Source organism: Canis lupus, chromosome 37, assembly GCF_048164855.1.
Source record: "Canis lupus baileyi chromosome 37, mCanLup2.hap1, whole genome shotgun sequence".
Taxonomy (NCBI): domain Eukaryota; kingdom Metazoa; phylum Chordata; class Mammalia; order Carnivora; family Canidae; genus Canis; species Canis lupus.
Genome location: NC_132874.1, coordinates 14,212,498 through 14,235,807, shown reverse-complemented (window position 1 = coordinate 14,235,807; position 23,310 = coordinate 14,212,498). Strand labels below are relative to the sequence as shown.

At 38.4% G+C, this 23,310-nt stretch overlaps 1 protein-coding gene and 1 long non-coding RNA gene across 6 annotated transcripts in view; one reads left to right on the top strand and one right to left on the bottom strand.

Annotated features, from left to right (window-relative positions):
- PHACTR1 (phosphatase and actin regulator 1) overlaps positions 1–23,310 on the top strand; it is a 555,008-nt gene that overhangs the window by 107,380 nt on the left and 424,318 nt on the right. The gene's annotated exons all lie outside the window — the stretch shown is intronic.
- Positions 11,668–23,310, bottom strand: part of LOC140625995 (uncharacterized) — a 97,737-nt gene continuing 86,094 nt past the window's right edge. Inside the window, exon 3 of the long non-coding RNA XR_012025236.1 lies at positions 11,668–12,773. This is a non-coding gene — a long non-coding RNA (uncharacterized lncRNA). The remainder of the gene's footprint in view (positions 12,774–23,310) is intronic.

Here is a 23,310-nt window from a genome sequence, read left to right as displayed (position 1 = left end):
AATACTCATCAAAATTAATCGCATGTAATTTCTTTCAGCAGTTCTGCTCATTAAAAAAATTTTTTTTAAGATTTTTATTTATTTATTCATGAAAGACACAGAGAGAGAGAGGCAGAGACACAGGCAGAGGGAGAAGCAGGCCCCATGCAGGGAGCCTGATGTGGGTCTCAATCCCAGAACTCCAGGATCACGCCCTGGGCCAAAGGCAGGCGCTAAACCACTGAGCCACCCAGGGATCCCTGCTCATAAAAATTTATCCTGACATAGCGATCATATAGGTACCAAAAGATATGGCTATAACATTCATGAAATTGGATTTATCAAAATAGTAAAAATTAGAGACCACCATGATGTACACTAATGGTTAACCTACATAAAACTGGTACAATGGAATATAGGAAGGTATTTTAAATGATATAGAAATATTTTCATGAGTTAAGATCAAGGTTAAAACATCAGGTTGCAAAAGTAAGGAGGCACAATCCCTTTTTGAAAAATAATACCTACATGAGAAAAAGGGAGAGAATATCAATATTGCAGCCACATCTTTAGGTGAAAGAATGATCATGATTTCTACTGTCTTATTTGTAGCTATACGTATTTTCTGGGTTTCTGTAGTGAACATAGATTGTTTCAGCAATAAGGAAAATAAAAGCTATCATTGATATTTACACAGATTCTTTCACATAGAATTAAAGAAAGCAAACTACCTAGTGCCGAAAGAGCAGATACTCCACACCCAAGAGACCCAACTCACCAATCTCAGCACTTTGCCCTAAGCAACCTTGATGGAACCTCATTTTTTTTTCAGTATCAGGCTCTTAATTACCCATTAATCCAAGCTAGTGTGAAAGACAAAACCTGTTCGCCAATTCTACTATATCAAAAGAAAACAAACAAACAAAACTCTCTCCCCCAGGATTGAAAGTCTCTTTCAATTCCATGGTTTTATATAATAGTGTTTTAATTTCTCTTTTCAAAAAAACTTCTCTTTCCTTCCAAGGAAGTAATGTAGACTAATAAAATGATAAATGTGAGGCCAGATGTCTTTTTCGGAGAAAAAAAAAAACAGACTTTAAATAAGCTTCATAGCTCAATTGTTCTTACAAGATGAGACACAGATGGAAAGGCCTGTGGATTAGAACTTTCATTTCCCTCCCCCAAAAAAGGATATCAAACTTTATCTTTTATCTTTTGTGGATAGCAAATCATATGATTCTATTTTTCTTCCAATTAATGGTTAGAACAATACACATATTTTAACATAATTCTTATCTTCTTGGTATTAAAATCCAGGACTCCACCCTTTTAAGGAGAGTGATCTAGGACCCTAACACTAGAGGAAGGAAGTATAGAATAAATGAACTGAATTTGTTTAGAACCTGTATCTAGACAACCCACCTCCATTGCCTGGTAGTCATCTTTGCTTGTCAAGAAGCCTCTTCTTATATGTAGAACATTCAGTTTAGGTGGGTATGGAACAGAACTAATCAAGGGACGTCTATCCACATTAAAAACAAAAGAGTTCCTCAGACTTTTTCCCTCTTCATAAATACCCTCATTTCAAAATGTAGGAATTTTTAAACTCATTTTTTTTCCTCCTGGTAATTAGTTGAAAGGAGGGACAAAATTGCTGTTTTATGACAATTGTGTTGTTCCTGTATCTCCTCCTTTCCCCAAAATAATTCATATTTCTCTTCCTGAAGATAATACTTCTTTCTTACTCCAGGCATTTATAAAAATGCTCTCATTGAATCTCACATAAGATCTGTGTGAAATTCCTTCAGGTTTCAAGAAACAGAGATGCACTTGGGTTCTCTCTGTGCATTGTGTTTCTCGTAAAAAAAAAAAAAAAAAAAAAAAATCCTGAGAGGTATTGGCAGCTGCAGAACTGGAAGGCTATTCCTTCTGTCAGGAGCTGACAGTGGCTTGTGTTCCGGCATCTTCTCTGTAGTGACCCAAGAGCAATGGCCCTGGCATGCCCTGATCAGATCCGGCATGCCCCACTTCTCTCACTAAACGTATCTTCCTCTTCTACCATTGACTATGTCTTTGCTACCTTCTTCCCCTGTCATGGCTTCTGCTTACTTCCCTCTCTCTGCTTCTTTGCTCCTGCTCTGCTCTATTGTATGTCACTTCTCTGTGAGTCTCAAACTCCTCAAGAAAGAGCATGTTTGGCCATCAGTCACCCTCTAGTACCAGGTAGAGAACCCTCAGGAAGCAGCAGGCTTCTTAGGCTATAAATGGCCAGATTACAAATGGCTGTCTCTGTGCTTCAGTTGTCCACTCTCCTGTGTATCAGGTGTTTCTCTGCCCTGCAAACACCTCAGCAATGGCCATGGATTCAGCAAGTGCTTCTTCCATCAATGTCTGGTAGATAAACTTCCTAGATTATTCTGTGAGTTGTAAGGTGATGTGACATTTCACATAATAGGAGGAGGCCTCATTGCTTGTTTTCCTCTCAATCTCTGATTGACAGGAATACGGGGGGTTCAGAAATCATAGGAGAAAGGAAGTGTAATAGTTTGAGAAAATGTTGACAAATATAGAAGATTACAATTTGCCTAGTCACATAAACATTCAAAATAATGCAACACAAGATCAGGCCCTGAGTTTCTTTAAAGGCATTACACGAAATGCATCCTTGATTACATAAGGCTATGACAAAGAATACTGTCTCATCACCGAAAATAACTGGTAGGTTTTAATTTGACTTGTTAAAAGTTTACTTTTTTTTTTTTTTACAAGAATCATTCTCTATCTTGACATGGGTGTTGGTTACAAGGGTGTATAACAAATGGGAAAAGGACACCTACTTATACTTAATGCATTGTTTTTGATGTTTGCTATCTTTCAATTTGAAGGACATTCCATGATTTCTTTCTGCCATCTCATCCCCATCTTGGCCAAAGCTTCTCCAGCTTGAGGCTCCAGCTTAAACAGGTCCTACACTGCACTCTGCTCTTCCTATTGTTCTGCCCCATATCAGTCACCTGTTCTGAAGTAGTTCTGGTCTGCTTCTGTCTTCACCAGGCACCGATTTCAGTAACTCCTGTGTCTCTCTTACTGCCTACTTAGCAGTGTGCCTCCTGAAGGCAGACATCATCCTTGATTTTACCTCGTATGTCTCTATAGCAACCAGCACAGGACTTAGCTCATAGTAAAATTTCATTAAGGACATGAGTCTAGAGGAGCACCTGTGTGACTCAGTCAGTTAAGCTCAGGTCATGATCTTGGGGTCCTCGGATCAAGCCCTGCGTCGGGCTCCCTGCTCAGTAGGGAGTCTGCTTCTCTGTCTCCTTCTGCCCCTCCCTGCCCCCTGCTCCTGCTCTCCCCCCCCCTCAAATAAATAAAATATATTTTTTTTTTTTTAAAAAAAAAGGACTTGACTCCAGGAATGTTACAAATGTCAGGAATCACAGAGACCCGTGGCCTTTTATTCTTTCTGAAAGAGATAGCTGATACACAGGGTGTGTGTAGGGAAAGATGGACAAACATGAACTTTTTTTATTAGTAAAAATTTTAGAACTTTAATCTTTTTACTTATTTTAAACATACACGTGCAAGATAAAATTAACTACTTTAAAGTCTACAATTCAGTGGCATTTAGTACCTTCATAACTTTGTGCAACTACTACTTCTATTTTCTTTTTTTTTTTCAAATTTTTATTTATTTATGATAGTTACACACAGAGAGAGAGAGAGGGGCAGAGACACAGGCAGAGGCTCCATGGAAGCAGGCTCCATGCACCGGGAGCCCGACGTGGGATTCGATCCCAGGTCTCCAGGATCGCGCCCTGGGCCAAAGGCAGGCTCCAAACTGCTGCGCCACCCAGGGATACCTACTTCTATTTTCCAATACATTTTCATTGACCCAGAAGAAAACCCTGTACCCATTAAGCAGGTTCCTCTGCTTCTCCCCTATCCCCAGCTCCTGCCAACCAGTAATCCGCTTTCTGTCTCCCTTCACCTATTCTGGACGTTTCATATAAATGGAATTCTACAACATGTGGCCTTTTGTGTCTGGCTTCTTTCATTTAGCATAATGGTTTCAAGGTTCATCCCCAAGGTATCATGTATCAGCGCTTCACTGCTTTGCGTGGCTCAAGTACTAACCCTTTTGAGCATGAACAAAGCAGCAGATGCTGTGCCAGCTAGTTTCCATATGTATCCCCTTGTAGTCCCTGAAGCAGCCCTAAGATATATATAAATAGTATTATCCTCATTTTACAGGTCTGAATACTAAGGTTCGAAGACATGAAGTCTCCAGCCTGAGTTTGGAAAACAAGCAAACCAGCCCACCTGGTCTGGGATACACATTCCTGACCCCAGGTGTCACATACCTAGGTGTCTCTCCTGGTAGGGTCCTTCCTTCACTTCTGGGTCTGTCTATGCACTACCTGCTGACAGATTAGTGACACAGCCTGACAGTTCAGAGTGGGCCAGACAGATGCTTGTCTATGGTTTCCCTTGCTGGAAATCACTTGTTAGTTCTCAATATAGATACTGAAAACTTTACAGAAATGTCTGCTGCTCTCCAGAGGCCATGTAAAGTTTCAGCCAATTGAAACCCGAACCCAATTTTCCCTCATCTCAGGCGATCACTGGAGAAGAAGATCTCTTTCAAGCTCTGTTTAAACTGTTGAAAAGAAGGGGTGCTTTGAATATGCATGAGCATCACCAAGGCATCAACAGCAGAGGTGGATTTTAATAATTAATTCATTAGGCCAATTTATTTCTCTAATTGGTTGTGAAGCTTTGTCAACTAGGAGATAGTAAAAACAATTAAAAATGTAAAAAAATTTAAAACCTAGTGAAGTTTGAGTATTAATGATGCACAGGGAAATGAAAACAGACAGGAGGCCCTAATTATTTCTTAAATAAGTTTTTAAATATTTACAAATTGCATTTCAATGAAACTCATTTTTATTTTTATAAATGTGTACTGTCTCCATTTGTGCTGGGGTATTGGCTCCAAACATAAGGCCTGAGGGCCCTTTGGCAGTTGAACAGCAGCATTCTTAACACTGGGGTCACAAACCACTTCAGGGGGGCTGGTAACTCCTCGCAATTATCTGGAAAACATTTTGAGTGTGAATTTTTTTTTGAGATAGGAATGCAGAACTTTTTTCAGATTCTCGATTTAGGAACCACTACCTCACAGTTTTCTCCCTGACTCTCTGAGGTGGTGGTCAAGGTAGTCTGACATGTGAGACCCTAACTTTCTCTGCAATGGGGGAGGGGCTTCTGTCATCATCCCAAGAACTCTCATGGCCACTTGGCCCCTTAGCAGGGGCTTGGAGCCCAACCTCAGAAAGGCTATCCCTCTATCCTTTCCACCTGTCCCTCTCTTATGAGTAAACCAGACTGTACAGCCAGGTCAGAAATGCAGCAAGCGCTGGGGGCTGCTAGTTTCAAGGCTGAAACTAGAAGCAGTCAGCTATTGGAGATTGTTTTCTGGAAGTGCAAAAAACAAGAATGAGCAGAGCCTGGCAACTCAGAGTGTGGTCCATGGACTGGCATCTTCTGGGAGCTTGTTAGAAACATAGAATCTCAGGCCCCGCCCAGATCAACTGGATCAGATGTCTGCATTTTTAACTGGTTGCCCAGGGATTCCTAGACCTGATGGAGTTTGGGAAACACAGGTCAGGCTGGTGCAGTATTCTGAACAACGCTCTCCATTCTCAGCATGGCTCCTTCTCCTCCATCTCGCTTAGGAAGCCACATCCTCCTCCGTCACCGCCCTAACTCCCCCATGTCACATAGGATTCCTGTTGTTCCCTGAAGTCAGCTAAAGAAGCACAGTTTCTAATACGTGTGATGTCCTGTCCAGCCTCTGTCTGGTACACAAACTCCTGTGGCTGCCCTCTCTTCATGGTGCTGTGATAAGGAGAGAGAAAGGGGGCGCCTGGGTGGCTCAGTTGGCTAAGTGTCCAATTTTTTATTTCAGTTCAGGTGATAATCCAGCCCCATATTGGGCTCCACGCTGGGCATGAAGTCTGTTTAAGATTCTCTCTCTTGGGTTGCCTGGGTGGCTCAGTGGTTGCGCATCTGCCTTTGGCTCAGGTCATGATCCTGGGGTCCCTGGATCGAGTCTGACATTGGGCTCCCTGCAAGGAGCCTGCTTCTCCTTCTGCCTGTGTCTCTGCCTCTCTCTCTATGTGTCTCTCATGAATAAATAAATAAAATCTTAAAAAAAAAAGATTCTCTCTCTCTCCCTCTGCCCTCCCTCACTCACTCTTGCACGTGTGTGCACACTTGAACTTTCTCTTTCTCTTAAAAAAAAAACAAAAAAACAAACAAACAAAAAAAAAAAACCAAGAAGATGAGAGAAAAGAATTGAAAGATTGAGTTCTCCAACCATTTCTCTATGGGCTGTACAGCCATGAGCAGGTCACAGCCTTTGGGGCCTTCTTCCCTCGTCTTCAATCATTAGGGTTTATGGTAAGGATCAAAGATACTTCTTAAAAGTACTTTATGCCCAGTTCCAAAAAGCCACTTTATTAGGTATGCGTGACATGCAAAAATATGTTCCTGTTTAATGCGTCCAACTTGATGAGTTTGGGGACAGGTATGCACCCATGAAGTCATCACCACCAACAAGGCCATCATTTCCATCACCTCCCAAAGTCTCCTCCTTCCCTCTTTGTATTATTATCACTGTTATTGTTGTAGTATTATTATTATAATAATATGGTAATAGCATAGGATCTACCTTTTTAGCAAATTTCAAGTGTACACTACAGCACTGTTGGCTCTTGGCATTACTCTGTGTGGTACATCTCCAGAACTTATTCAATTTTCTGAAAAGGCAATGAATTAAAAGCTAGAAAGTCTGCTTTTCTTGTAGCTGATCAGGCTCTGACTAGTTTTGTGTGAGCTTGGGTAAGTCTCTTCCCCTTTGTCTCCTGGCCAATAAAATGAGGCTTTGGTGGTCTATCATATCTTCTGACTCTGTCATTTTATGTATTAGCTCCCAGAGGAAGTCATCACCCACCAGAGGTTCTAGAAGTGGTGAAAAAAGCTGCACTGTAGAGTCAAATGCCTGAAGGGTATCCCTCGAGACAAGTATATGTGCATTGTTCCACTTCCACAAACATTAATCCCCCTCCATTAGTGATTCTAAGTTGCTGTGACTGCTTTATACAACCCAGAGCCCAAATCCTTGGTCCTTTGTGACATATCTTCTGTTAAGTTTGCCTCAAAATGCAACACGCTTCACACTCACTGAGCAGGGTTGCAGATTTCTCTTGACAAAATGAAAAGATTAATTTTGAGCTTCAATACTTGGTGTTTATCTGTCATGGTGCCAACTGCCATTGTAATGATATAGTCTCCCATGCAGACAATTAAAAATCATGCTGACGGAATCTGTTTTAATTGGTTTTGCTTTGAATTATAATTCAATGAAGAGGCATCGCTTATGTTATAGGAGAGCCACCACGCTTTGTTTGAAGTTTCAGCAATTCTTTGATTTCCTTTAGATACAGCTCTTTCTCCAAAACATCTCAAGGAGTCCCCCAAAGCCAGGGAAGTAAAAGGAATGGTTTCCGTGGTGCCTAGAATTCCTTTTCTTTTTATTCTAGGCTCCAGGGCTACCCCCGCATCCCCTGCCGTCTACCCAAAATTCCCTTCTCCGCTGAGAGCCTCACATTCTGGTATTTTCTCATCTTGTACCTTCTTACTTCAAACTTACCTGTTTTAATCGTTCCCTCAAAAAGCCAGATCACTGCCACTGACAAGCAAATGTGGCAAATGAATCTGTCTCCCAGTATTGAATAGTGGGTGCTAGTGAAGATGCTCTTTCCTCTTCTTGGTTTACAAATGGAAAAAGAAGACAATAATCATCCTCCTCTTTTCACTGAGCGTTAGTGACAGTTGCATGGGAGAGGAAGGGGTAATGATGGAACAGCTCCTTAACCCCACCTTCTCCCAAATTAAGTCATACTAGAAAAATCCCAGCTCACACCCAACAAAGGGGACCAAACACAGGCTTTGTGGGAAGTTAAAAGAGGGATCTGATTAACTATCCTTGTTTTTTTCTTCTACTTTTCTTTGTCCCTTTATCTCTTTTCTGCCCTAGACAGCTTCCTTTACCCAGCTGAACACAGAACAGTATGCAGAACCTTTCCACAAGAGACTAACAGTGTTTAGGAACTTTGTTCCCCTTTCCTTGTGTATGCTCATCTTCCCGGGGAACAAGGTTTAGTTTGCAAGAATCTTTCCAACGAGGACAAGAGCAAGTTAACTGAGCATGGCTCTTCACCCATGAGGGTGGACCCTTTCTAGATACATAAGTAACAGTTGTACATGAATATTATCTTCTAGAACCTTCAACCAATGCTACTTTAAATGGCCCCCTTTCAACTCAGAATTGGAACTCCATAAATGACGCTTAATTTAAATGAGCATTGACATTAACTTAAAGAGGCTGTTGACCTATCTCCTTAATAGGCCTGATGGAACCAGGTCTACTCAAAAGACATACCAGCCACTCACCCTTTTATGAGAGCTGTTTTATCAGACCTGTTCATTTGGAGTCTCAAAGAAAGGATGTCACCTCTTAAACATGTCATCTTTCCCTTAATCTGAGGTTCTCTCTAAGGTAAATTCAGTCATTCCCTTTAGTCTTTTAGACTTCTGTAATTAAACGCTGTGGGTGTGTATCTTGGGTTTCATATTAGGGAGAGACAAAGCCTGATTAGGCTCCATCCCCAGGGACAGATCACTAGTCTGAGACAAGACTCTTTTTATTCTTGAGGGCTTTGCGTTCTATGACATCCTGGGTCAGAGACCTCTATCACTGGTGCCACCATCCCAGAAAATCATATCTGACACTTTTTAGCTATCTTCATAACTTTAGAGTATCATACAGTGTTTCAGAAATGGGAAATCCTGTTTTCATCTACATAAATCGCAATAGCCCTAGCTTGGGAGAGAGGCTTTGATTTTTTTTCCTTTTGCTTTGAAAAATCTTTCCAATTTTATTAACAGACCAGGGCAGTCAGAAGGATGTGGTTACAAGTGTCAAAAGACTTCATGAATCCTATTTCAAAAAAGAAGACCCAATTATCAGGACAGTATTTACATTGGAGTAGGATGTGCAATGGAATTAAAGCTTAGGTGTAAGAGCCTCCAATGGGGTTAGCAGTGAGAAAGAAAAAAAACCACTGTGGTGACTCAGAAGGGCACAGGCGTGTGTGTGTCCTGTACATGTGTGTAATGACAGGATTTTTATAGTGGCAGTGTGGCTTCCCTGATTGGCAGGGAGGAACAAGTTTGGCTCCACTTGCCTAGTGATCTAAAGATGATACTTTTTATAAACCCTTACTGCCTTTTGGCATTTTTCATGAGTAGTGGAAGAAAAGACTCTTTTAGAAAGGGGGTTTTAATCAAGGAAATAGTGATTGAAAATTATAAAGCAGGTGAAGTTTCTGCCTCCGTCTCCCTTTTCTGCAAAATTTTACTGCTCTCCATACCATCTTCAGATTTTTCCATCCATTAAATCCTGGAAAAATAATTTTAAACTTATTCATAGCAATAATAAATGGCTTGGCAGTCCCTAAAGTAAAATGGTTAATGGTCAGAAAGATCTGGAATTGAATCCTGGCTCTGCCACATACTGTGGAATCTTGGAAAAGTTCGTCTCTGAGCCTCAATTTCTTGAACTTGAAAATGGGAAGAATCAAACCTTCCCAGTGAATTGCTATGACTGAGTGAGATAATGGTCTAAAGCACTGATTGCAGGAGCTGGGACACAGTAAATGCCTAATAAATGATAGCTTTTGTTATTGTTGTATCACATCACCCTAAAGTGAGAAAAAGAGATTTCAAACCTTGGGAATTTTTCTAACATTAAATTGGAAGTCTTTGGTGTTATTTATTAGGAAAGACAAATACTGAAATCAAACCATTTCCTATTAGGAAGGTAGGTTCTTTATATTGCACAAAATCACTACTAATTAAAAATAAGCAAATGTTTAATTTATTTTTTAGCTTTACTGAGGTATAATTGACACATGAAATTGTAAGATAGTTAAAGTGTGCATCGTGGGGATTTAATACATGGATATATTGGGGAAGAAGTTCCCCGAGCTAGTTAATTAACACATCCATCACCTCACATATTTACCTTAATGGTATATGAGTACATTTAGAAAATTGCAGTGATTTAGAATACAGCGTTATCAACTGTAGTCACCATGTTTCACATTCACTCTTCGGGCTTGATTCATCTTCTTGCCCCTTTGTACCTTTTCATCAACTCCTCCCTATTGTTCCTCCCACCCCCAGCATGAGACAGCTACTTTTCTACTCTATGTCAAGGAGTTAAACTATTTTCTTTTAGAGTCTACATATAAGTGATAGTCTGCAATATCTGCCTTTCTCTGTCTGGCTTCATTCACTTACTGTAATGCCCCCAAGGTCCAGCCATGGTGTCCCAAATGGCAGGATTCCCTTCTTTCTCATAGCTGAATAATATTCCATTATACATGTATACCACATCTTCTCTACCCATTCATCTGTTGATGGACACTTAGGTTTTTTCCATGTCTTGGTTGTCATGAATAGTGCTGCGATGAAGATGGGAGTATGTACCTCTTCAAGATCCTTGTTTATGAAGTACCTCTTCAATATCCTGTTTTCATTTCCTTTGGATATATAATTAAAAGTGGAATTGCTGGATCATATTGTATTTCTTTATTTAATTTTTGGCAGAAGCTCCATTCTGTTTTCTATAGTGACTGAACCAATTTACAGTCCCACTATCAGGGCACGAGTATTCCCTTTCTTCATTCTTCACATCCTTGCCAACACTTATTATCTCTTGACTTTTGGATTATGACCATTCTAACAGGTGTGAGATGATATCTTAATGTGGTTTTGATTTGCATATCTCCCTGATGATTAGTGACATAGAGCACCTTTTCATATACTTGTTGGCCATTTGTATGTCTTTTGTAGAAAAACTATTTAGTTCAGAAAACAAAAAGCAAAAAAAAAAAAAAAAAAAAAAGTATTTAGTTCCTGTGCCCATTTTTTCATTGTTTGAGATTTTGGGGTATTTTTTTTTTTAACTATATGAGTTCTTTATATATTTTGGATATTAACTCCTTATCAGACATATGATTTGCAAACATTTTCTCCCTTCCCATAGATTGACTTTTCAGTTTGTTTATGGTTTCCTTCACTGTGCAGAAGCATTTGGGTTTTATGTAATCCCACTTGTTTAATTTTGCATTTGTTGCCTTTGTTTTTGGTGTCTAATCCAAAAAAATAATTGGTAAGACCAATGTCAAGAAGTTTACCCTCTATGTTTTCTTCCAGAAATTCTGTGGTTGAGGTCTTACATTTAAGTCTTTAAGCCATTTTGAGTTGATTGTTGTGTGTGGTGGGATGTGTCCCATCAATAAGAGTTCTTTATCAAGCAAGGCCACATCACAAAACCTGGCCATCTGTGGACATCACCTACTTTTGGAAGCTCTGCCATCTACTATTGTCCACATAACCTTGTGCAAGTTACTTGTATTCTCTATGCTTAGATTTCTAATTCCAGAACATGAGAGGAATAGTTCACCTTTTCATGAGATTTTAGAGGAGAGTAAAGAAGTTCATATATTTCAAGAGCCTTGAAGAATGAATGAGTGACACATGGGGTGCCCTAAATTTGGTATTTTCAAAGAACTTTATTAAAATCAACACAGTGAATCCAAGAAGTTAATTTGAAAGCATCCATTCATTAAGTGCACGATGAATTTAAGAAAAATAAAATACAAGAAATATTCCAGTGGTTCCACTACCAATAAGATGTGTGAATTTTTTCAGCGAAGCTGAAAAAACATTGTGTTAACTATACTCTGTTGGTTATTATGTGCATAGCAAACCCGCCTCTGAACCTGGGTAGATGTGTCCTGTTGGCTTTCATATGGATTGGAGATCTGTAAGAAACATAAAAGCCCTGGGAGTGAGCTGACCCACTTCCATGTTCAGAACACAGTGTTGTATTGAATTACACAATTGATTTTTAGAAAATCCCTCTCTCAGTTGGAGCTTCAGATTCATTCTATATTTTGCTTCTCTCTGTGGTTTCATCTGTTAGTGTAATAGAGCAGAAGTAGTTTCCTACCACTTTAGAAGCTTGTACTTAGGGTTCATTCATTACATCCATTTTCTTTATTTTGTAGACAAATATAAGCTAAAATTCATTAGCTGTTAGGGGTCATTTGCTGCTTCCCTGAGGTATAACAGCATTTTGATTTTATACATTCCTGAATTACCTTTCTCATGATTTTCCTTCCAAAAGAAGGAAAATTCTGTTGCCGGCCTCATGTCCTCAATGGGATTATACATCTGCATACCATTAAGGCAGAGAGAAGCCATATGAGTACTTCCCATTATCAATGTACTGCTCTGGAAGAATAAGGCTCAAGGATGGATTTCAGAAGGTTTCAGAGGGAGCAGTGAAGGCAGAGATGGAGACTAGAAGGGAAACAAATAATGCTGTCCTATTTCCTTTATTTTCATCGCACGCTTAATCCGTACTCCACCATGTAATAACGGGATCTATTAAGACACTTGGGTCCTGAAGTTTCTGTGGATTGACATTAATATACATGGTCTAACAGCAGGTGTATCTGACACCTAGTGTAGTGGTCAAGAGAGCATCAGTTCTGGAACCAGAGTATCTGGACTCAATTCTGGACTCCATTCTCACTTCTACCGTTGTGACCTTAGGCAGGTAACTTCTGCTCTCCGCGCTGGGGTTTCCACATCTGTAAAGTGAATGCAAAGGAAATTAAGTTAATATATTTAAAACATTTAGAAGATTTATTGACATTATTAACTATTACTAGCTGTTTCTCTGTTCCTATTTCTGAATGAGGTGATTGATAGCTATTGAGTATTGTTTCTCTGTTTTTGTTTTTGTTTTTTTTTTAATTGTATTTATTTATTCATGAGAGACAGAGAGAGAGAGAGGCAGAGACACAGGCAGAGGGAGAAGCTGGCTCCATGCAGGGAGCCCGACATGGGACTCGATCCTGGGTCTTCAGGATCAGGCCCCGGGCTGAAGGCGCTAAACCGCTGAGCCACCAGGGCTGCCCTCTGTTTTATTTAGAAACACACTAGCATTTTACAAATGGAATAGGGAAATGACTGAAAAACATCAGTTTTTATTAATATGGCCTATCCCTTTTTAAAAGAAATTTTGAAAAATCATGTGCTGGAAGTAATAAATCTTATCATTCTTGTTTTGCATGGCTCGTGCATTATAAAAGTCGCATCCAAAAGAAAGTAATGAACTTCAGCCTACGCGCTGTCTTTTTACTTCCCCAGAGACTTCCCTCCAGTTTCATTCTTTGCATTATTATAGTGCTGTTTTAAAACAAAGATACATGTGCCCATCATACATCAGGACCTGTTTTGAAAGAAACTACCCAGACTCAGCCTTAGGCCCACATGCCTATTAATAGTAAAAGGATAAGTTAACCTCTCTATTAAAATGAATGTCCAAGTTAGATTATGTATCTTTTTTTTTTTTAAGATTTTTATATTTATTTGAGAGAGAGAGAGAGAGCTTGTGCATATGTAAGCATGGAGGTTAGGGGGGAGGAGCAGAGGGAAAGAGAAAATCTCAAGCAGATCCCCCACCCCCACCCCCGCCGCTGAGCCACCCAGGTGCCCCTATACTATTTATTTTAGAAAAAAAGATTGGATTTCACACAGGAAGGACATATTAGGGGTAAATGGTAACCAAAAATGAAAGCTCCCCTTGCTCTGCCATTGTAGCCAACACCACACTGGGCAGCTAGAAAGTTCCTCTTCACTGAGAATATTCACCCATTGAGTATATAAACAAAATCCTCCTGAATCAGTCAAGACACATGGATCTGCTTTCCTTTAGTTATGAACCAGTTTGGATTAGTGATTTCCAACCAGGCAGGAAGATAAATTGCAACAACCTTTAAGTGAACTTGGCATTCCAGCCCTGATCATCTCTTGAGAAACTCCTGGTCATTTTGCTTCCCCTCAGCTACTTCTTGCTGCTCCTGCTTTCTACCCTCCCAGCTCTACTTTGCAGAATTTGTTTCTATTTTTGCTCCTTTCTTCACCATATGATCCTTTGCATGTTTGGCTGTGTCACTCTCATCTGCTAGGGCATTGCCTTTTTCATCTTTATCTCATTATGAAATGAAGGTTTGCTAAACTCACCATCACTCTTGATAACTTCTCCATTCATTAGGAAGGTAAGCATTCAAAATAAAGAACAGAAAGAAAAGAAAAAAAAATTTAGAGGAGACTTTCCATGATGTTAAGTTTACATTAGTGATGGGGATTTTTCTTTTTTCTTTTTTTTTAAAGATTTTATTTATTTATTCATGAGAGACACGGAGAAAGAGAGAGGCAGAGACACAGGCAGAGGGAGGAGCAGGCTCCATGCAGGGAACCTGACGTGGGACTCAATCCCGGATCTCCAGTATCACACCCTGGGCTGAAGGCGGTGCTAAACTGCCGAGCCGCCTGGGCTGCCCAATGGGGATTTTTCGACATTTAAGTTTTCTTTGAATTTTAATGAATAATTTTAATAGATTGGGAGTGTTTCTCACTATGGCTCTATGCATTCCCTTATGTTATAAGTCTCTGTAATGTTGAAAATAATTTTTCCCCATGGCAAACTCCAAAAATCCAAACATTTCACTGATTGACTTAGAAACAGGAAAGCCAATAAACTGTACATTTATTTCATCATTTTTTTTTTTTTTAGAGAGAGAGATTTTAAGTAATCTCTACACCCTACATGGGGCTCAAACTCACAACCCCAAGGTCGAGTCTCATATTCCACTGACTGAGCCAGCCAGGTACCCATCATCTTTTTATTATTATTAGTATTATTATTATGGATGTATTTACCATTTTTTTCCCAAAGGAACTGAGCAGCTCACAAGGATACATACCCTCCAACAAGATCGCTTGAATTTAAAGTTGTGACATCCCTTTTCCAAATAAAAGAAGAAAAAGTTAAAGACATAGCTGGAAAGGGGGCACCTGAGTGACTCAGTCGGTTCTCAACTCAGATCTCAATCTCAGGGTCACGAGTTCAAGCCTCATGTTGGGCTCTGCATTGGGGATAAAGCTTACTTAAAAAATAAATAAATAGGGCAGCCTGGGTGGCTCAGCGGTTTGGCACAGCCTTCGGCCCAGGGCGTCTGTGTGGAGCCTGCTTCTCCCTCTGCCTGTGTCTCTGCCCTCTCTCTCTCTCTCTCTCTGTGTGTGTCTCTAATGAATAAATAAAAATCTTAAAAAAATAAAAATAAATAAACAAACAAAGTTGGAGACAATGTGGAGACCAAGAGGCTAAACAAGTATATCTTCATGACTCAAACCTCTTCTTTGGAGTTCACCTGGTTGACTAGGAAAATAGAAATACAATCAAATTTAGTAGTAATTCTTCAACTTACAGAACTAACTGGTGACTTTTACCTGAGAGAGAAACTCCTCTGTGGAGACCCAAGCGTAGCCTTTTTGCTAATTGCTATTCATTCTCTCTTGCCACTCAAGTAGAAAGCCTTCAAATGACTGTGATATAGTCATAGGCTATCCTTGAATCTTCTCTAATTTATTTCTTAAATACATAATTTATAATCTTTATTGCTTTAATATTAACAACAAAAATCACTTGCAGTACATCTCAGACATACTGTGGTAGAGAATTCCCAGGTTTGCACAATGCTCAAGGTCAATAAGTCAATATAAAGGAAACAATAGCTCAGGTTAAGGACAATTAATCTTGAAACAAAGGTTAAGCAGGGATTTCTCCTATAACTCCTCATGAAGATGAGCACAGTTTGATTGCTTGGATGTCTTTCTCCATGACATGCTGACAGCAGTATCAGGAAGTTCTATAGATTTAATTATTTTAACAGTCTTGAAAATAGGTTACTAGTAACATTTTTTAAAGCCCCAAATAAAGTCCATTCTGTCCAATACCTACATTTTATCCTTTGTCCTCATTCTTAATTGCTTATTATCATAGAGCTGATTATCATTAAGCTATTAATTATTTAGGAAACCGACTCATCTTAATGTTAGTAGCTAAAATTCCTCCTCATGTTTTCATGAAAGGATATTTCCTGTCTTTTGCTTAATCACTTTAGATACAAGGGCTATCCAGATATCTGCTAGAACTTCACTGCATAAACATGGAAGCAACTTCACTCAATTGTATTTAATGTCGAATCAGGTTTCATAGATATTTTGGAGTCACAAACCCTTGAGAAGACAACAAAAGCTGTAGACCCCTTCCCCATAATGAAGAAAAAAGTTCATAATATTAAATGTTATGTATCATTTCAGAGATTTGATAGACCTCCTAGAGCCTATGCAAAACCCCTCTGCCCCAAAGATGTCATTAATTCTAATTTAAATTAACTCTAGTTATTTTAAGATATATACACATAAACAAAACCCTGTATAATAGCAAATCTTGCTCTGGAACTTAACTAGAAATGACCACAGCATCAGTGTTGAGAGAGAGACTGGGAAGGGTTTTCATTCACGTAAAAGACAATATAATTCCCTACACAGATGCAGATCCAATTTACTAAAATTAACAGAACCTGCTGTTTATGCCTGAAATATTCCTGGAGCTGCCAAAAATTAATATTTCTATGGAAGCAAAAGCCAGCTTAAAATTGTCCCTCCTTCATGAGAAGACTGGACTTTGGCAAGCATACAATGATATTAAAAAAGGCTGAAATGAATTCTAACATAACCTTCCAACCACAGTATACGACAACCTAAAAATGAAAAGAGCTTTCTTTTCTGTCCTATGTGAGGGAGGGAGCCCTGAAATAAATAGAATATTTAGGAGCTATTATGATTTGATATTTGGGTCTTTCTGATACTCATTAGTCATTTTGGTTTTTTAACAATTATTTAATGTCTCTCTTTTCCAAAAGAAAATTTAATTTTGGGATATGATTGTCAGGTTAATTCAGAGCTAGAATTATCTATACAAAGAAGTAGCTGTGGGCTTTGATTACCTTGCTAAACTTAGCCAATTACAGTTGACTTAGTGGGTAGGCAGTAGAATTGTCATTCTATCATTTTGCTAATATGACGTCAATTAACCAAAAGGATTTATTTATAGATCATGAAATTCTCGGCTTAAAGTGGAACATTATGTTTCTCTATTCTCTAGTTAGGAATTGTCACTGATTTTTGCAGTTCTCTGTCTAAATACTATTAGAACAGATTCTGTATATTTTCTCCAGCATATCTGTATGTATTCAGCACATATAGACTGATATGTTCACACTTTTTGCAAACCCAAAAAGTGAAGCAAATTTAGACTGTATGAAAGGACATAAAATTATGTGGATGTATTCTTTTTATATGAAAATAACTGTGAGAAATAGATGATCAAAGGTTTTTTGAGGTGGAGTTCCTATTCGCTTTTGTTTTTTTATTAGTAATAATTGGTGTTTTAGTATTACTTTAAATTCAGATTTGAGAACTTTTGAAAGTGTAATATTTTTGTTAAAAAAGAAGGAAATAACATGAGAATTTAATTGTAGTTGTCTCTGGATGGGTAGGATATAAATGGTTTCTATTCTCCACTATTTATTTATCTTTGTTTTCCAATTTTTCTGTAATAAAACTTTATAGCTCTTGTAATGAGGAAAAAGCAACAAAAAAAACCTTCATTTTGGGAGGGGGGGAAACAATGCTCTCATTGTAAAAAAAAAAAAAAAAAAAAATGTGTGCCTGAGGCACCTGAGTGACTCAATGGTTAAGTGTCTGCCTTTGGCTCAGGTCGTGATCCTGGGGTTCCAGGATCCAGTCTTACATCCGGCTCCCTGCAGGGAGCCTGCTTCTCCCTCTGCCTATGTCTCTGCCTCTCTGTGTGTGTCTCTCGTGGATAAACAAATAAAATCTTTAAAACAAAACAAAAAAACAAAAATGTGGGCCTTTTTAAAAAGCAGTTTGGAATATAGGCAAGACATACTTTGAAGCCTTTGGCCAAAGGAAGCCATCTCAGAGATGAGGACAGGCAATGCCTATTTTGAAGGAGTGTGAGTGGGGTGTCTTAAAAAGAAAAGAAGTAAAAATCACAAATTTTGAGGCTAGAGAAAAAGTTCTTTCTAGTAGTGAAGAGGACTATTTACATGAAGTTGTATCTTAGCCTAATATACAGCCCTAAGGGACCTCTTAGAAGGTTTGATAAAAGAGTTTGGGACCACATGGTAGCTGTAAGTACAAGACCAAGGAGTTCTCTGCTTGATTTAGGAGGAAATGGGAGTTCATTTGAAAGCATTTGAGTAGGTGAGTGATGAGATTAGTGCTATAGTTGAGAAAAATTAATCTGCAAACCAGGGTAAATGGCTTGGGAAAAAAAGTAACAGTAGAATGAGTATAAGGTGTTGAGGCTCTTTAAAATGGCCCAAATGTGATCTTGAATTGGGCTTTAGTTTTATGACTGGAATGGATGAGTAAGATAGTAGAAGATTATAAAAGAAAATTAAAGTGTCTTTAGTTCCCTTCATTCAAGACACACCATCTATTCAATTCAATTCACAGCTGACTGGCTCTAAAAACTAGAAGTGACCTAAAAATTCTACTCAGGTTGGAGACCCAGCTAACCCAACTTCCCAGAATCGTACTCTATTCTCTTTATTGATTACCCTCAAAATAGGATTCAAGGGTCTTAGACAAAAAGAATCTGTGAAAAAAAGGTACTGCTAGTAAGATATTTGTTTATTTAAATCTCTGCTTTATGGAATCAGCATATTTAAAGCTCACATTGATAATGTCTACATTGAACATGTAAATAAAAATGGTGAATTGATAGAGAGACAAAGAGAGGGAGGGAACCAAAGAACATGTAGTTTAGATCACCAGTCTATTATCAGCTAGTGACAGCATATAATAAATGAAGACTCACTTCATCTAGACGTAAACATTTTAAAATGTTGAATTTTGCAAGCCTCAGCAAAATGAAATTATAAAAGAATTCTGATTTTTCAGTTTGTCCCAGAAACAGAAAATAAAGTTTTGCCTCTCCATGTTTTCTTTTTTTTTCTCTCCATGTTTTCTGATTAAAAATCCATTACATAACACATAGTAGGCACTTAACAAATATCCACTGTGTGACTGGATAAATTAACAAATAATTAAATACATATGAAATCATGGTGCATTTTTTAAAGCCATGTGAATACTTGGAGATATTATATTTACAGTTTATAGACATTAGGTTTGTCCAGAAATAGGGAATGTCATGGTACCAAAATGAGGAAAGTTATCCAGAAAAGCACCACTTCACTCAAGACCTCAGGTACATATTGTGTCTTGCACTTTGATGACCTAGAGCAAGGGATGACATCCTTAAAATAGGAGAAAATTTTATCTGTCATTTGATAACTGAGTAACCGATATGTAAGTCATACTTGGATACAAAGACACAAAGCACGGATCAGATGTCTGCTCCCTTGTTTAAATTCACATAGGACATATAAGGTACAGCTTGCTTTGAAGTGTTTCCTGCCTCTTTAAGAGGAGACTTGGCCAGTCTGGAATTATTCTACATTCTACATTCTACATTCTACATTCTACATTCTACATTCTTTGGCAGACATAACAAGAATGGCAACTATGATATGATTAGCTTGTACAGTGATTATATTTAATCCTCTTGGCATATAGAACAACCTAGAAAAAATGGGTAAGTTCCCAGAAATGTACAACCTACCAAGACTAAATTATGAAAAAAATAGAAAATCTGAACAGACTAATAATGAATAAGGAGATTGAATCTGTAGTCAAAACCTCCCAACCAAGTAAACCCCAGGACCATACAGTTTCACTGGTGAATTCCACCAACACTTAAATAATTAACACCAATCCTCAAACTCTTCCAAAAATATTAAAAAGGAGAGAACAAAGAATTAACACCAATCCTCAAATTCTTCCAAAGATATTAAAGAGAGAACACTCTGAACTCATTTTATGAGGCCAGCATTACCCTGATACCAAAGCCTGATAAGGCCACTACAACAAAAGAAAACTATAGGCCAATATCCCTGACAAATATAGATGGAAAAATTCTCAAGAAACTACTAGCAAACCAAATTCAACAGCATATCTAAAGGATCATTCACCATAATCAAATGGGATTCATCTCTGGGATGCAAGGATGGTTCAACATATGCAAATCTCTTCAGCTGTGTGGAGAAAAAGAAAAGAGAATGTTAAGTCTAAGAGTGGAAAACTTGCTTCTCTTAATATGGCCTTGGTCATTTATGGCACACACAATTTTAAGGATTTCTTAAAATAACTGCTGTCTTTGGGTTTGGAGAAGAAAGGGATCTTAGACCATGTAATCTAAACAACCTCCTTATTTGTTTGAGGAAACAATATACCTTGAAAAAGCAAATGAGATAGCAGACGAGGGTGATACTCATTTCTGTCAGAAACATAGTAAGACCTAGGGCTTTTTTCCTCATGTGCCTTTAAGAAAGCATTTTGAAATTCTGGAATACAACATTTGTTAATGGAAGAGCAGTTGGAAATAACAAATCATATTAACTAGGAGTCTGAAACAGAATCCAAACTGTATAACCTAAAACTGATTTGTATGCTCATATATGTTTAGTTTTAGACTAATGGGCTTGTTGCCAGGTCAACACATTTCTCACATTCTAGCATCGACATTGAAGAAAGTTCATCATTTTCCAGTTATGGACTCAGAACAGTAAACACTGAAAAATAATTCATGGCTATAACATGCTTTAAATAGTTAGACAATTCATCTCTTGTCAACAAGAAGCACTCCTGGGCTTTTTCAATCTGGCCCTGGTAAGTGGCAGCAAATAAATGCTTTAGGGAGTCAAGAATTTATCATATGAAAGTTGATGAGCTCTCAAAGCAAGCAAAATTGAAATGCTTCTATTAAATTTAGTGTAACACTCAAGATTTCATTTACTGTATTGCTTGTTTCAAAGTTCTCTGCCTCGTAAGCTTAGTTTAGTTTCAGATCTTTACACTGTTGTTACCTGGAAGAGAACTACCTCCCATGCCCCTCATCATTTGTTCCCTTTGTGTTGTCAGGAACGTAGAAGTACAGGGAGATGTAAAAGATTGGTAAATCTATGTCCATGCTAAATGCCAAGATACCTTCTCTGAGCCAGGACACTTGACTCCTTTTCCATCACGGCCAATTAAAGTCTTAGAAATTATGACGTTCTTATGTATAAAGAGTCTTTCTGAGATTTTCTTCAAGTAACCTGCAGTGTTAGACTATCAACTATAGTGTGATCCAAAGGGCAAATTCCAGATTAGTAGTGAGCCTGAATATGATGAGGAAGACAAGATATGAAGAGATGTAGTTCTGGAGCTCATTAATTGTTTGTCCTTGAGGAAGTTATTTACTATGGCAGCTCACTGTCTTCTCATCTGTTAAGTGTCTTCTGAGGTCCCTTTTATATCAAAAATGCTATGATCCATATGCTATTGGTTTCTTTGCTTCCTTTTCTATGTGAAATTTGGGTATATCGGAGTTATCTTTTAATATACTAGATAATTATTGCTCTAGAGTCCTCTGTACCATAACCTGAATCTGTCCTTCTCTCCATCCTCACCACTGCCATCATGTTTGAAACACCATCTCTCTCACCGGAATCATTTACTGGTCTCCTGCTTGTCACTCTTGACATGCGTGCACACCACTTCACACACAGTCTGTTCTCTTTGTGACAGGCAGGGTGAGCACTTCTAAGTGTAAATCTTCTAATGGCCTCTTACTAACTTGCAATAAAATCTCAATCCCCTTAGCCTTCCTTAGAAAACCCTGCATGATCTGGCCTCTGCTTCCCTGACATCCTTCTGCCCTTATTCACCATGCTCTGTTGTTCTGGCTTTTTTTCTGCTCCTCACACAAACTGAGCTCACTCCCACCCTAGGGTTTTTGAACTAATGGCTGCCTTTATCTGGAATAGTCTTCCTCAATCAATCATCACGATGGATGCCCAAGGCTAGGTCCTTCTTGTGATTCAAAATTTTTGATTGTTGACTCCCTTAGAAAGCTTTATATAACCCCCATCTTGACATGTATTCAAATCACTCTCCATTCAGTCATCTCGCTTTAGCCTCACCATAAGACTGACCATTGTCTGAATTTGTCTTATTAGAATGTGTATTCACTTGTTCACTGATTTTAGTCCCACTCACCCAAAAATGTTTGAAGAAATTTTGCCTATTTTTTCCATTAATGTGTCACTAGAGCGTGCCTGGCACATAGTAAGTGCTCAATAATATTTTTTTCAATAGCTATTTTTTAAAGACTTTGGAAAAGACTAAAAACATGTTTCCTTTAACTGAAATAACTTAGCTTTGTCAACTCTAGGGTCTGAATGACATAATAGGTTCATAGATATTAGTAGAAATGTCTCAATCTTCTTCCCTAGAGAGGCCTGAGCTAGTGAAGTCTAGCTTTAGAAACCAAAATTTCCATAGATTGGGCAGAGTTAAGTGGGTTTAAATTAGTGGAGAGAAACAGTGGTATTAACCCAGAATAAGTTAAAATAGAGGATGCAAGGCATCTTCATGTAGCTTACACCTTTAAATTACAGTTATCCATAACTTAGGGAACCAAGAATAAACCAAATGTGCAACATATCTGTTTCAGACAGAAAATTCATACAGACTCAAATATGGCCAGAGCACACATAAGTCCAGATAATTGTAGCAGTCGATGGGAAAAAAATATTAGTAATTGAAACAAAATGTAATACTAGGATTGTTTATCCTTGTTTTGGGAGTGTGATGGTCGAGCCATAAGGGAAAGAAATTAGAAAAACAAAAGTCTGAATGTATACATCCAAATAAATAGTTCTGTTCATATTGCCTTCAGAATGAATTAGAATATCATTTATACAGCTTTCCTCCTTGTAGGCAGATAGATCAAATCAAGCTTCTGATGGTGACTTGTTTCTGAGAAGTTGCTAGGACAACTTAGAACATCCTAGAACAGAGTGATGGACCATCCTCAAGAGGAAGCATCTGCACATTTTCAAATACACCCTTCCCAAAGATGAACATTTTATTCCTCAGAAAAGTGAAATGCTTTGCTTTTGCCTCACAACTGGTTAGCAATGAAGGGAATTCAGAAAAGAAGGAGGAGAGTAGGTGAAAAGCTTTGAGGATGACGGAAAACTGGGGCCCAGATGAAATGTGAAAAGGTGATAGGTAGCTGGGCAAACCCAGAGGGAAAGAACGATGGAGACAGTAGACTTCTGTAGGAATGTGTTCTGA